The 13,933-nt window shown below is 44.9% G+C and overlaps 1 long non-coding RNA gene across 1 annotated transcript; it reads right to left on the bottom strand.

Annotated features, from left to right (window-relative positions):
- Nucleotides 1–1,029: 1,029 nt before the first annotated feature.
- LOC116591873 lies at nt 1,030–7,633 on the bottom strand. Its single transcript, XR_004286190.1, has 3 exons — nt 7,540–7,633; nt 1,607–1,794; nt 1,030–1,228 (listed from the first exon to the last, which is right to left on the bottom strand). It is a non-coding gene; the product is annotated as an uncharacterized LOC116591873 (long non-coding RNA).
- Nucleotides 7,634–13,933: the final 6,300 nt, after the last annotated feature.

Genomic DNA, 13,933 nt, shown 5'->3' with positions numbered 1-13,933 from the left:
CAGAGCTGGGGGACAGCAATTATACAAAGTGACCAATTAGAGAAAGATCCGAGACAACAGATAATCCAGAGTTCAAGTCAACCTTGTGAGAGCCAAGCTATAAAGTTCAGGAAACATCAGGCGGCATGTCTCACCGGCAACCTGCGATTCTTCGGCGAACCTGCTAGGCCAGTGGGTTCGAGGGGTTTCTGAAGAATTCCCAACTTACCATATGCATCCCTTCAGACTGTTCCTTCTTAATGCAGTGTTTTTTCCAACACCACTTCCAAGCTCTCAGAGTTATATTGTACTAATAAGTAGTGATTTTGGAGTCTCTAAATGTTAGACTGTATAATGAAAAAGGGCAAGGAAGTGTTTTTAAATACCAATGAATTCCAGCATGCTGGGCTGCCAGAAGTCGAGTCTCCACCTCCGGTTTCCAGCCCCAGTGTTTGGGATTCGCATGTGTCAGAAGCTGGCGAGGAGAGATGGAACCCTCTTACCTTCCGCTCAGGGTCCTGAGGAGCCCGGGCTGGCAGGAAGCCTGCCCACCTTGGTGAGGCCAGCTGGCCGTGTGTCCCTACACGCGCATCCCTGGACTTCCCAGTGGCCCCACCCATCTCTTTCCATGGCTCAATTTTAGAGAAAGGAGTAGCCCTGGGGTGCATTTCAAAGGGATATTCCCTTGCAGGAGAGTTAGAAACATTTGCAAAAGGCATTTTAACCCTCTGAGGTGAGGAATGGTGTGAGGAACCAGGAATTTTTACTCCAGGAACAATCAATAGCCATCTATTTCATAGTCCCAAAGTATAGGATTTGACACGGCCGGCTTCGTAAATGGCGGCCTTCGTCCCGGCATTGCACCACTGATGCAAGCCTTAGAGCATCTCTGGGGAGACAAGGAGTCCACTCTACCCAACCCTGCAAATGGAGATCTAGGGAGGAGTGGGCGGGCCTCTGTTTTGGTCATCAACTGGTACATAACAAACAATTACACACTTAGGGGCTTAAAAAAAAACCAACAATGATTCATTTTGCTCACAGATCTGAAGTTTGGGCCTGGTTGAGAAGGGTCTGCTGATTTCTGCTCCGTGAGGTTTCATCAGGGGTGGCTCACCTAGGACTGGACTTGAAGAGGGGCTCCTGATGTGGTTGGCAGGTGCGTAGCTGCCGAGGTTCCCAGAAAAGGGCCCGTTCCTCTACAAAGGGGCGCTCCTGGATCCTCTTTGGCTTCTTTATGGTGTAGCACCTGGGTGCAGAGAGCAGAAATGCCAAGAGAGCAGGGCGGAAACAGCAAGATTCCCTAGGATCCAGGCTCGCCTGTCCCAGAACACCACTTCCCCCGGCTTCTATCCACAGAGAAACTCCCTAATGCCAGCCAGGTTCAAGGGTAGAGGAACTAGGTCCCACTTCTCAGTGGGAGAAGGAGCCAGGCTTTTGCATCCAGTTTTGTTCTATATGGAGCCCTCAGGTTACATGGGGGTGCAGTTACTAGAAAACGAAATGGATCCTAGAGAGGCAGAAGTAGCATTTAGAGAGCATTCCATGTGCTTCTCCACCGACAGTGTCATTCTGCCTTGTTTTTTTAACTGCTCTGAGACTTGGGCCCCCCACCCCTGTAACCCACCTCGAACACCAGAGAGGAGTCAGTGTGATCATCTATACCCAGCCCCTCTCGGTGGCTAGGTTCCTTTGCTGTCCCCGAATGCCAATCGGGACACACCCAGACTATGACCACACCCGAGCCACTCTGCCGTCCAGGCGGGGCCTAGACAGGCCATAGGAGGACTTGGGATGCTCAGCCTGCGGTGTGTTCTACGGTGTAAAATGACATGAATTAGCTGTTTTATGAGAAACTCAATTTCCTTATTACAGGGCAAACAGCCACTGTTCTATTCTAACTAACTAGACTGATTCAATTAACGGTACTAAATACAGTTCCTACTTGAAAATAACTTCAGTTTACTGCTTCCACAAACCTCATTACATTTGATTAAACAAAATACATAGTAATAGACAAAAGATGTTGCAAACTTTTGGCCATGGCCCATTGACTGGGGGGCCTGCAGCGTTCGGTAGGGAGGAGGAATTACCAGTGTGGGCTGTGAAGCCAGACAGCCACTCTGCGAGCTCCACTCTGCCTCCCCACGGCACTGGGACCCGGTGCTCACAGCCACCCCACCCCCCGCCCCGTCACGGTTAAGAACAGGAAGGAGCGGAGTGCCTGGGGGGCTCAGTCAATAAAGCGTCCGACTCTTGATTCTGGGTCATGTCATGATCTCAGGGTCATGAGATCGAGCCCTGCATCGAGCTCCATGCTCTGTGGAAAGCCTCTTTGGGATTCTCTCTTCCTCTCTCTCTGCCCCTCCCCCAAACGCTAAAATAAATGAATAAATAAATAAATACAATCTTAAGGGGGGGAAAAAAGATGGAGGAGTGCCCACTTCCAAAAGTTGTCATGAGGAAGGAACAAGAGGATCACATTGCTCGGGGTTGAGTTGTGCCCCCCTCCCAGATTTCTATGCTGTGCCCCCCACCCACCCAGATTCCTATGCTGTGGTCCTCACTGTGCATGTGCTTGGAGAAGGGGCCCACAAGGAGCTGATAAATGGTAAGTGAGGTCATAAGGGCGGGCCCTGATCTGATAGGGCCGACGTCCTTCCCTAAAGGAAGCGACACTGGAGACTGTCCACTCCCACTTGCGCTCTTTCCACGCACAGAAAGGGCCATGCAATGACACGGTGAAAGGGTGCAGTCCCCAAGCCAGGAAACTCCCAGCACCTTGATCACAGACATGTAGGCTGCAGGGCTATGAGAAGATGAATGCCCGGTGTTAAGCCACCCAGGCCACAGTGTTTTCGTGACGCAGTGGGAGCCGATGAAGATGCACATCCCGGGGCCAGCACAGAGTGGGGCACGTAACGATGCTGGAGAAACTCTTCAGCAGGTCCTGGGTTGTGTATTTTCTATGTCCCCTTTCTGTGACATTTTGGAACTAGGATATGACCAGAATACCCTCTCCAGAAGAGGTGAGCATTAAAGAAAAGGAACACCATCATCAAAAGGGCAGACACAAAAAGAGCAAAAACCAGTGTTTGCACGCCCACTGGCATCTTGACTGAAGCGTATGGGAGGCAGGGGTGGCTACGTTCCGCTTCGTTTCCGCTCTACCCAGCCCGGGCCCGTGCATGTTCTGCCGGCATGTGTCAGTGACTAACGACCGAAGAAAGGTGCCAGGTGGAATTGCACTGCGCCAGCAGGAAAGCATGGCTTCTCTCCAGTTAGAGTCAATCCTCTCCGAGTAGACCAATACGTTTCAAACCTTCCTGCTCTACCAAAACCTCAGGATCCATAAAAAGTCCCTGTCCTCAAGCAGAGAAAGAAAAAATAGAGCCACTTATCAGAAAATAAGACAAGGGATCCTGCAGAAGGCTTTGAGATGCTCAAGAACCTAAAGGAGGGAAGAATCAAGGTCTCCTTAAAGAGAATAGAAAAACCACATTTCAGACCATTCTGAGTTGAGCCTTAAAAAAAAAAAAAAAATCAGGAATATCAACCAGCACTTATGAAAATGTCCACAAACATTGGCAACCAACTCAGCTCTGCAACTAATTAATACAGGGTTAGGCCTGCTTGCAAACAGAAAAGGAATATGTCCATAGATCTTGCCCTGATGTAAGAAATAATGGTAGAGAAAAAAAATTCCCAGGGGGAAACATGGGGTAGGATTCACAACCAACCCAGGTAGTCCAAGCACAAACACATGGGACCACGGAAGATTTCTGCCCTGGCTCTGGGAAAAGGGCCCAGGCCGTCCCATGTCACACTGGGTCCTCCCTGCATAGTGACAGCGCTGGGTGTGCAGCAAGTCCTTGAGAAATAGATGATTGATGAATGAATGTGCGGGCTTGCTCTAGGGAGAGGGCACTGACTTTCCTTCCCTGTTCATCCTGGTTCCCCTGCCCCTTTGCGGAACCCAGGATAGGGCTTCTCCTGTGGCAGGTGCCTCCCTGGCCTTTGGGCGTTCTGTGGATGGAGTCAGTGGTCAAGGCAAACTTACAGCCCTCTTACTACGTGGATTAACCCCTTTAAGTCTGAGAGGTTTCCGCTGTCTAATCAATTTCAAGCTGTTTTTCATCACTGCCTCCACTTAGCTACATTCCAAATCAGCCACGATTGTTTTAAAAAGGAAAGCAGATGCTTTAGGGCAAAAAGCATGGGTGTGGAGCCCAGACGGTTGGAGTCCTCCTCCAGGAGCCGCACTTAGCACCTAGGCAACCTTGAGTGCGTCCCTAACACTGCCTTCTTCTGTCCGGGACCTGGAAAATGGGAAGCGTGCGAATTTCTTGCCATTCTGCCATAAGCATCAGGCGGGGACGCACAAAGGAAGTGCCTGGCACATAGTAGGAGCCTTAAAAACACTAACTCCCTTCCCTTTTCCCCACGGCCCCTTCTTACTCTGTGCTTGCTTCCTCTAGCAGCAGATTTAAAGGGGCTTTACAGCACGGAATGTTTCTTAGAAAACATTCTTGGGTGAGAGCAGAACAGCAAAAACCGTGGACAGATGAGTGAGGACGTGACCCGCTGTTCCCTGGGGGATCCGAACTTGTCTACGACTGATGGCCATTTGCTACCAACAATTTCGCAGGAAGTTCAGGTGGATGGGAGCTCCCAAAAAGGATTCTGGCTCTCAGGGCCAACAGGCAGCCTATTTGTGCCTCTTTCACATTCTGATGAAAATTTCCCAATCTCGTTGCTGGGAATGAAAATATCAGCCTGTGGACGTGTGGACTGACCCAGGCAGACCCTCCCTCCACACCTGACGGTGGTGCCGCGTGTGGATGCTCCTCTTTTTCCCAAAATAAGTATCACTACACCGTACACGATAAAAACGGACTGAACCGTTCTAACCGTACCCGTCCCGGGACTGAGACACGCGGAGGCTCGTGGTGAGGGGCACAGCAATAGACAAACAGGCTTTTGTTAAAATTCATACATAATCAAAACAAATTGAATATCCACCCTTATTTCCATAGGGAGCAGCGCTATAATGATTAATGCTTGACAATGATATTTAATTAAAGCTTATTTACTTTATAAATACTTTCCGAGTATTTTTGCTGTGGCATACCAAGCATTCACATTCCAACAGAATCTAACACATCATAGATGAAGACAAGGGTTATAATAACAAGGAGAAACTCACATCAACATCAGGCAAGGCCTGGAAACATTTTTTTACAATAAGGAATATTTGCCATGCACGAATTTGAAAACAGTTTGATTCTAGAGGTCTGGAGTGTCGTCTCTGTCTCTCTCTGTCTCTGTCTCTCTCTCTTTCTCAAAGCATACATCACACAGACAAAAACATATCCCCTCAAATGTGTGTCTACAATTTTTTTTCACCCATTTGTATTGCAAAAACCCTCACTCCTTCCAACCCAGTCTCAGGCTTCTGACATAATTAACCCTGAAATTTCCAGCTTCGGCATGTTTTGCCTAAAAATCTAGAGATAGAATCGGCACATAGATCTATCCCAAATCTCACACCAGAAATCTCAGTATTCCTTTTCAGGATGAAGAACTCATATTATGAATTCTGATTCTGGAAATATCTCTTACATCTCCAAGACTTTCCCCCAAATTCCAACCGATCGGGTCTAATCTTAGAGTATCAGTTAATGATCTTTAATGTAACGGAAATGCTTATCCTTCCCAATTGGAAGAAATTTGCTTTTATTTGTGCAGTTTCTGAGAAAAGCACAACAAACCCTATATTCACTCAGAAAAGGAGTTCAAAGTCAGACTTCGGAAAACAATCGTTTTTAAATTTAAGAATTTTTTTTTTTCTAATTAGTCACTAAGGTCAGACGGTCATAGAAACAACTAGAATGAGATGGAGAATGAGGATGCATTCTGGCTCACTACAGAAAGCAGCAGGTTCCTTAAACTCTGCTTCTAGACCCTTTGCCTAAATAAACAGCAGGATTCCTGTCCTTTGAAATGAAACAGAATTTACAGGCCTGTCTGAGGAAGAGGGAAAGCCCACGGCCCCCACAGGAAGCCAAAACACGGATTCCTAAGGGTGCCGCTCAACTAGCCCACGGGGAATGCTGGCCACCTGGTGCCAGCCACCACAGCGACCACTTTCTAGACATTCTTGCCCATACCGGAAGTGCCCACTTTCCCCAAGGGCTTTCTGAAGGTCCCCATTCCTGATGAACTTACCTAATTCGAAACTCACATCAGATGGGTTATGCTGACAAAGGATGACAGGCATGTCATTTTTCCAGATTAAGAAGGGGGCGTGATATAACCGTGGCATCTGTACGGGGTACAATTCTATTGACAGGACCAATGCAAAATCCTTTACCTCTTTACGTTTCAAAATGTACTTTTTTTTTTTTTCCTGATTCACATGATCTCAAATTAAGATGTAGTGAACCTTATTTGTATTTCAAGAGAAATTATCTAGATTTGCATAATTGAAATGGGCATACAGGTTGTTGACCCACTGCCTAAGCAGCCCCATTTTACAGATGAAGAAAGGCTTAAATGAATCTTTTTAAAGAGGAAATTAAAGAGAGCTGGGGATATAAACCCAGGGCCAAGCCCCTGGAGGGCACTCTTCCGTGCACTGGAAATAAAATCAGATTAGCTTTAGGTTTGCCAACATGGGAGTCAAAGAAAGATCGCCAGAGGATGCCGTCAGCAAGCAGTTTGGAACCACACTGGCCTACAAGAGGGGTTCTTACTGTAGGTATCAGTGACATTTAGCTTTTAAATCTCAAAGGTAGACAGAAATGAACTGAATTTACTTGATTCTGTTTTTAATTCATGAAAAATATACCACTCCCTCTGTTCTACATGAGTTAATATTCCAAATAGGGTGCTTGCTTTTTATTTCTTATCATAATGACGAAAGTGTATTTTATAACAAGGTGTTCTATTGCTTTCTAACGGTTCAGCCTACATGTGTACATAAATGTTAAATGAGTTGGAGAGGCATTAAAGCCAATTTTAATGCTTTTAAAACCAAAGGTGACATCCATTTAGGCTGGCTTTCTAATAAATTCTGATTTTTTTTTTCATTTGGGGGAAAATATATAATTGCTAAGTTTATGCAATTTAACAAGGCATTTTTAGCCTCAGAATAATAAATCCCTTTGAAATCGATGGTCTTTGTACTTGTTACAAAGAGTTAATAATATAAGGCAAACGAGAAGTAAGTGCAGCTTTTAAATGCCTTATTGATAAGTTGAGACCACGAGTTACACCAACAGAGAAACTGTGAAGGAGAACAGTGATGAAGTTAAAATATAAACAAATATATAATGCCACTTTGCAGGATTAAGTGCACTGTCTAAAAGAAAAATTTAAGGAAATAATTTAAATAAATGGTATAATAAGATCCTTTTAAGAGACAGCTGTTCAAATCCATATTTAGATTCACGTTCTTTTATCCATTCTATGAATAACAACCAGCTTTTGTTATTTCCTTACATGAAACCATTTTAAAAATAAATTTCAAGTGTTATAAATCACTCAGAATGTACGTACCCTTAATTCATGTAGTTTTATGGCCACTAAAGAAATCATCATTCTTTGACACTTTGTATCTCTCTTTTTCTCCCAGTGCACTTCTTCACTGCAGGAGCCTGCATAGTCAAAGGTTACTGTTTCATTTTGTTTTGTTTTGTTGTTCTGTTGTTTTTGTTTCTAACTCTCATAATGGGGAACCCACTTTTTCAAATCAAAATGCTTTAACATTTTTCAAAGGGGAGAAATCATACATCCTTGGTAAATATTCTTTATAGAGGTATAACCAGTTGATAAGCATGTAAATATCTATATATTTCAAATACAAATTGACATGATTTTCTGAAGTCTTAAAGGGCCTTCATTTTGCAAAAAAAAAAAAAGTAATTTTGTAGGCCATTAGTTCATAATACAGACAAGCCTCCTCAGCATACCTAAAGAAAAAAGGAAAAGGGTACAACAGCCAAGGTCCCGAGACTTTAAGAGTGGGATCTACAAATGTACACTGTTTCATTTCCATGCAACATCCCACCCACATACTCTATCATGTGTTTCCATAATGCAAAAACTACACCTCACAACACAATCACACACGGTTGTATAAGCACATAGCAATGTGTAGGCTCTTTAATGCACTCATACTCACACACACAGGCAAATAAATCAATAACACAAAGTCCACAGTGTTCTTCTGTATCAGAGCCATAATGACATGAGATGTGACTACAGTGGAAATAACGTGTTGCACTCCTAGACAGCTGAACCAGTCCATTGAAATATCGGTAACCCTGCTTACTAATGAACCCTGGAGTAATAATTCATGCACTTAAGTGTTAGGAAGAGAGAGTGACAGAGAAGCCAGCCATCCCTGTTTGCCCAGGATCTAGGGGGTTCTCAGATGTGACACCCCCAGTACCCAAGTTGGGAAAGGCCCTGGGCAAACTGGTACAAGTTGATAAGCCTAGAAGGCCATTGGGAATTCATTTTTGTGGAGGCAAGGGCCATGAAAAGAAAAAACTGGAAAAAATAATAATAATTTAGAAAAAAACAACAAACCTGAAAAAAGAATGATTTGAATGTGTTGTCTAACAAGAAAGGTTACCAGAAAGAAGGAAATTTACCTTGAACAGAGGCTTTTGGTCTAAAAAAACAAAACAAACAAACAAACAAAAAACAGAAAAGTCCTGACTCAAAGCAGAATGCAAAAGTTTACGATTTCATGTGAAAATAGGTTGTTTCCTTTTACTTTCTGAAAAGAAAGGATTCGGGGGCCCCGATCTACTTTAATAGCATTTCTGAGTGTTTGGGGTGAGAAGTCAAAAATTTTTTAATTTTACCTTGCCTTATACAGATTTAAAAATGCTGAATGGCAATGGTACAAAATCCTAACTGGGATCAATTTCACAAGATCACAAGATCAATTTCACAAGAGATTACAGTAAAATTTTTAAAAAATTAGACCAAATTCCTACCTTAAATCAGTGAATGATTAAGACAAAGGTGCCAATGAAATCCGATGAAACTGATCCAGAAGCAGGCTTTTGAAATGTTACCCCCATAAAAAGAGCCCATAAAATTAATCTACCTGGACACTTTCCATGTTAAACCGGCACGGAAATAACTTTTAAGCAGTTAGGACATTAGTTATGAAATGTATGGTCTCCAGTTGTTCATATTCCCAGATCCATGGTGCTAAGAAATCAGATGTGTCTAGCCCAACACAAAAAAACACAGACAGGAACCGAACAAGGGATGTTTTTCAGAAACACCTGCAATTTGTGCTCGTTCGAAAGAATAGCATCAGAAATCCAGAAGAAGAGGCGGGGGAAAGTTGGAAATCCCCCAGATCATTTTAGGTCACCAGAACTCGTACGCTCCTTCCACTTATCACTCTGGTCCCCTGTACCACTTGTTTAAACTGGAGCTGTGCTGCACCAGTCTGTCCCTACAAATACCATCTTATTGGTACAGGTTGTTCACACCCCCTTTAAAGGATGACTGGAGGCTTGGGGAGGTCTGGTGGCTTGCCTGAACGGGGCTAGACATACCCAGGGGGACAAGATTTATTGCCCAGTGATGTGACTGTCACAGGACAGCTGCCTTGGAGGCAAACTTCCACCCTGAAATTGATAGGAGAAAACAGGGCAGAGAGAAAGAATCCTATCTTTCAGGTTAGACAGACTCCAGGTGAAATTGGAGCTTTGCTACTGGCTACTTACATGTCATAAACAAGTCACTTAACCTCTTGGAGTGTTCCCCACCCCCAGTTTTGTTTCATGTAAAACAGGACCACCAGGTTTCTCAAAAAGTTAAACCTAGAATGACTTTATGACTCAGAATCTCCTCTCCTGTGTATGTACCCCAAAGAATAGAATAGGGACACAAACAGATCCCTGTACACCCATGTTCCTAGCAGCGTTGTCTGCAAGAGCCAAAAGGTGGAAATGACCTAAGCGCTCATCCAGGGATGAAGAGATAAACAAAATGTGGTCTATGTACACAAGGGAATATTATTCAACCATAAAAATGAATGAAGTTCTGGTAGAGGTAACAGCACAGATGAGGCTTGAAAACATGCTGCTGAGTGTAATAAGCCAAACACAATCCACGTGGTTCCACTCATAGGAAACACCTAGATGAGGCCAATTCAGAGACAGGAGGTCGACTAGAGGTTGCTAAAGGTGGACGGGAAACGGGAATGGGGATTCATTGCTTCAAAGGGTCAAGAATTTGTTTGTGGTCATGGCAATTCTAGGAATAGTGATGGTGGCGGCACGAGATCGTGAACACGAGGGACAACCCTGAAGGGTGCATTTCAAGATGGCGAAGACGGCAAATAAAACATTTTAGGACAAGGAACAGAACTGTCACTTAACAGCTAACGCACAGAGTTCAGAGAAATGAAAGTACAGCATTTATGGAAATGTGGTGAAGAGGTGGCAGGACTCAGTGTGACGGTCCTTCCCCTCGATGGCGAGTGACCAGGGCTTCTCCATATGACATTGGGCACCCACCTGCCCACAAAGGCATGTGTGTTGTTCTCAGATCTCCAGGGCCAGAAGCTTTGAGGTCCCCCCGGTCGGCAGGGCTTGTGTTCCTACCTACTCAGGAAATTCACCTTCTCAAAGAGAGGAAGTTGTGGGCTGTCAGTTTCTGACAAAGGCAATTAACAAGTTCTGCGCCCAGGAACTTAGTTTTTTTGCCTAATCGTGAGCTTTACAATTTACTGCATCTAAAAAGAAACTGAATTTAAAATGCAATTATTGTGCAGTAATTAACTTTGTCCAAATGAGGCCCTTTCAGAAGGCAGTTTCTTTACAGACACATTATTGAGCCCGGTGTTGTTGGTTGTTGTTTTGGATTTTTTTTTTTTTAATGTTCTTCAATAAAGTTTTTTTTTTTTTTTTTATGGTCAAATTGGTGGATTTAAAAAAAAAAAAAAAGTCTGATTCGATATATTTGGGCTCTTTCCAAGAACTCTGTCACAGTGTTCAGAGTTTCAGCTTTCCACTTGTGGGGGAAAAGAAAGAGTCTCATTTCTGTAAATGAAATGTGTTTGTTGCCACGTGAAACAGCCTCTCAGAATTCTGCCTCCAGCCAGCCAGCCCGAGACAATGGCAGCAACAATTAGACGTTGTCCTTGTCCCCCCTCCAGAATGAACATGATTTCACCCTAAAACTGCCCTCAAATCGCCAGCTCTGTCCAGGCTGGAGGTCAGGCAAGCCCCTGACTGAAATGGACAGAGGCCTTTGAAGATGGGTTATACAATGAAAATGTCTTTTCTTCACGTCTATAATGTCATTTGAGATTTTTTTTTTTTTTTTACTTTTCTTCCTTTATTTGCCCCGAAGGACTGTTCCCAAGAAGGCAAGATGGCCCATGAGAATAAAAGTTCACTGGCCAGGACTCACTGTGGACCCCGGAGTGGGGAGGGGCTGAGGGTCCCAACCTTGGCCAAATGCAAGGGAGAAATGATGGAAGCAGCCTCCTCCCCTTCTCCATCTCTCTCTGGGAGAACATTCAAAGCACGGCTTATTCGTAAAAGGCCTCTCCAATATTCTTTAAGTCTTAAAACAAAAACAAAAACAAAAACAAAAAAACCTCCATGCGTCTCTATATAATGCCAGGTTCAGAAATCCAGGGCTCTGTCACCGAAGACCACCAGGAGGGGAAATTCTCAATGTGCGGCTACATAGGCTTTGAATCCAGGATGGCATTTCGCATTATTAACCCCACTCGAAACACAAGGGAAAGTGAGTCCAAATGGGAGAAACTGACCCCTTCTCCTCTTCCCACAAAACCCCCGCTCTGCAAAGCCAAGGTGTTATCGGATTCTGCAGAAATTACCAGCCGCGTCCACGCGTTTTGCCAAGAGGAAGAAAAAAGAAAGAGAACGAGGGAGGAGTGAGAACCTCCGCAGATACACGTTGGCCCTGCCAATGACTCTCTGTTTAACTTGTAATCAAAACAACTCAAACCCAGTTACTGTTTGCATATCTGCCAAGTTTCTCAATTTCAGCAGTCGGCAGCAGGCCCTCGGTATGACAGGCTGTCTTTCAGATTCCAGCGGAATGTGCCAAAGCCCCAGCTCCGAGGCAACTGGTAAATTAAATGCCAGCGAGCAAGGACATTCCTACACCTTTCCTCTGTGCACACAAAGCAGCATCCGGGCCCCTCATCCTGGCAGAGGCATTTGCAGGCCCGGGGTGCATGAGGAGGGGTCCAGGTTGGTGCCCACCCCCCCACCCCCCACTGTCATCACACCCAATGCCTGCTGGGCATTAGTCAGTGCAAGGATGGAAATCAAGGACCAAGTTTTCTTATTAAAAAAGAAACCAGGGCGGGGGGGGGGGGGAGCGGAAAGAGCAGGGTAGAGAGAACCACTCTGCCAATAGATGAAAAGAAGACTCTCAAATCAAATAGACACAGGAAAACTCGCTTTCAAGGGCCCAACGATATCAAGCAATCTATAGATAACGTGAGGTATTCAGATCCGCGGCAAAGTGTAATTGAAAATAAAGTAGACATTAAATGCATGCGGGCGCATCTTTAAATCTTGCATCCTAAAAGCTTCTTGTGAAACTAAAGATAAGGCTTCTCTTTTCCTAGGAAAGTGTAAGCTTTTAAAATCCAGTTGATCCTTCGGGGGGGCAGGGATTGGACGGTGTGGGTTCAGCTACCTCCACGATTATCGGTCCTGATTAGCATAGCACATATTAATGAATAAGCATTGTTTTGACTGCAACTTTGACTATAACCTGCTGATTTAATGACTCACACTAAGTTTAGGGAATGCGGGCTGCAATCTTAATTACACAAATGTGGCCTCGCTCCTGATATTAATAACAGCTAGCATAAATATCAGGGCTTGACAGAAACATGTAATTAAGGCAGAAGAGACGCTCAAGTCGGTGGCCCTACGGACACTGCAAATGCAAGTTTGATCTTCTGATTTCACTACTTTACCAAAAATCTGCTTCTACAGTAAACAATATGTTTTTTTCAAATCTCTTCTAGGTGGGACTGGGCTGCTTTACTCCAAATGACAAGGCATTAAAATTTAGTTTCATGTTTGCGGGAGATGAGGGCCATAATGTACTAGCAGGAGAGAGACTGCACGCAGGGGCGCTGTGACAGTGGCTTCATTTGCCTTCCCACCTGGAGGACACTCCAGGGAGGGGTGCCAGGGAGAGGGCCTGCCTCCTTGTGTGTTGTGGGTCCCTGCATGGCTGCGTGATCTTGGGGAACATGCATGGTGTTGTGTCTGCATGGGCATCCACGTGTGTTTGCACCTCAGCTTGCCTGTGCTTGCAGAAGGGGGCTCTGCGGCAAACGTCTTGCCTGTCCTGTGTCGCCTCCTTCGTCCAGGGGTGAGAAGGGCCTGGAGTGCCTGGCACCCCTTTCGTGTGCAGTAATTTGGCAGGTACCGCTCTGCGAGATTCCTGGAACTGAGATGAACGACTTCGATACAGCCTCTGACGGGCACCGGGCACCGTGCACGATCAGGGTTAATTCTAGCCTCTGCACCCTGAGATACTTTCTTTCCCAAGCTCGGGGGCTTCATTTGGGTGGAAGAATTTGTTTAAAGTGCAACTCACCACTCTGCAGGTTTTCTTTCCCTAAACGAGCAGCATTTCCCAAAGAAAACAGAATTCTAAATGGCTCCGAGGTTTAACAGCAAGGCCAATTACCTGGTGGACGTTTCTGGAGACACAGCCACCATGGGAAAGCTGCTAAGAAATTCTAGTAGCCAAAATTTAATTAGCTGACAGGCGAATTCCTGTTAAGTTTCTGTTTTTCAATCAGGGAAGCTATGAATGGATCTGATCGCTTTCTGGGGAAATTGTAAGTGCGTGTGTGTGAGAGAGAGAGAGAGAGAGAGAGAGAGAGAGAGAACGAGCTTGTATTTGGAAA

This window comes from Mustela erminea, chromosome 5 (genome assembly GCF_009829155.1).
Source record: "Mustela erminea isolate mMusErm1 chromosome 5, mMusErm1.Pri, whole genome shotgun sequence".
NCBI lineage: Eukaryota > Metazoa > Chordata > Mammalia > Carnivora > Mustelidae > Mustela > Mustela erminea.
The sequence above is the reverse complement of the archived record's forward strand: the minus strand, read 5'-3'. Positions and strand labels throughout refer to the sequence as shown.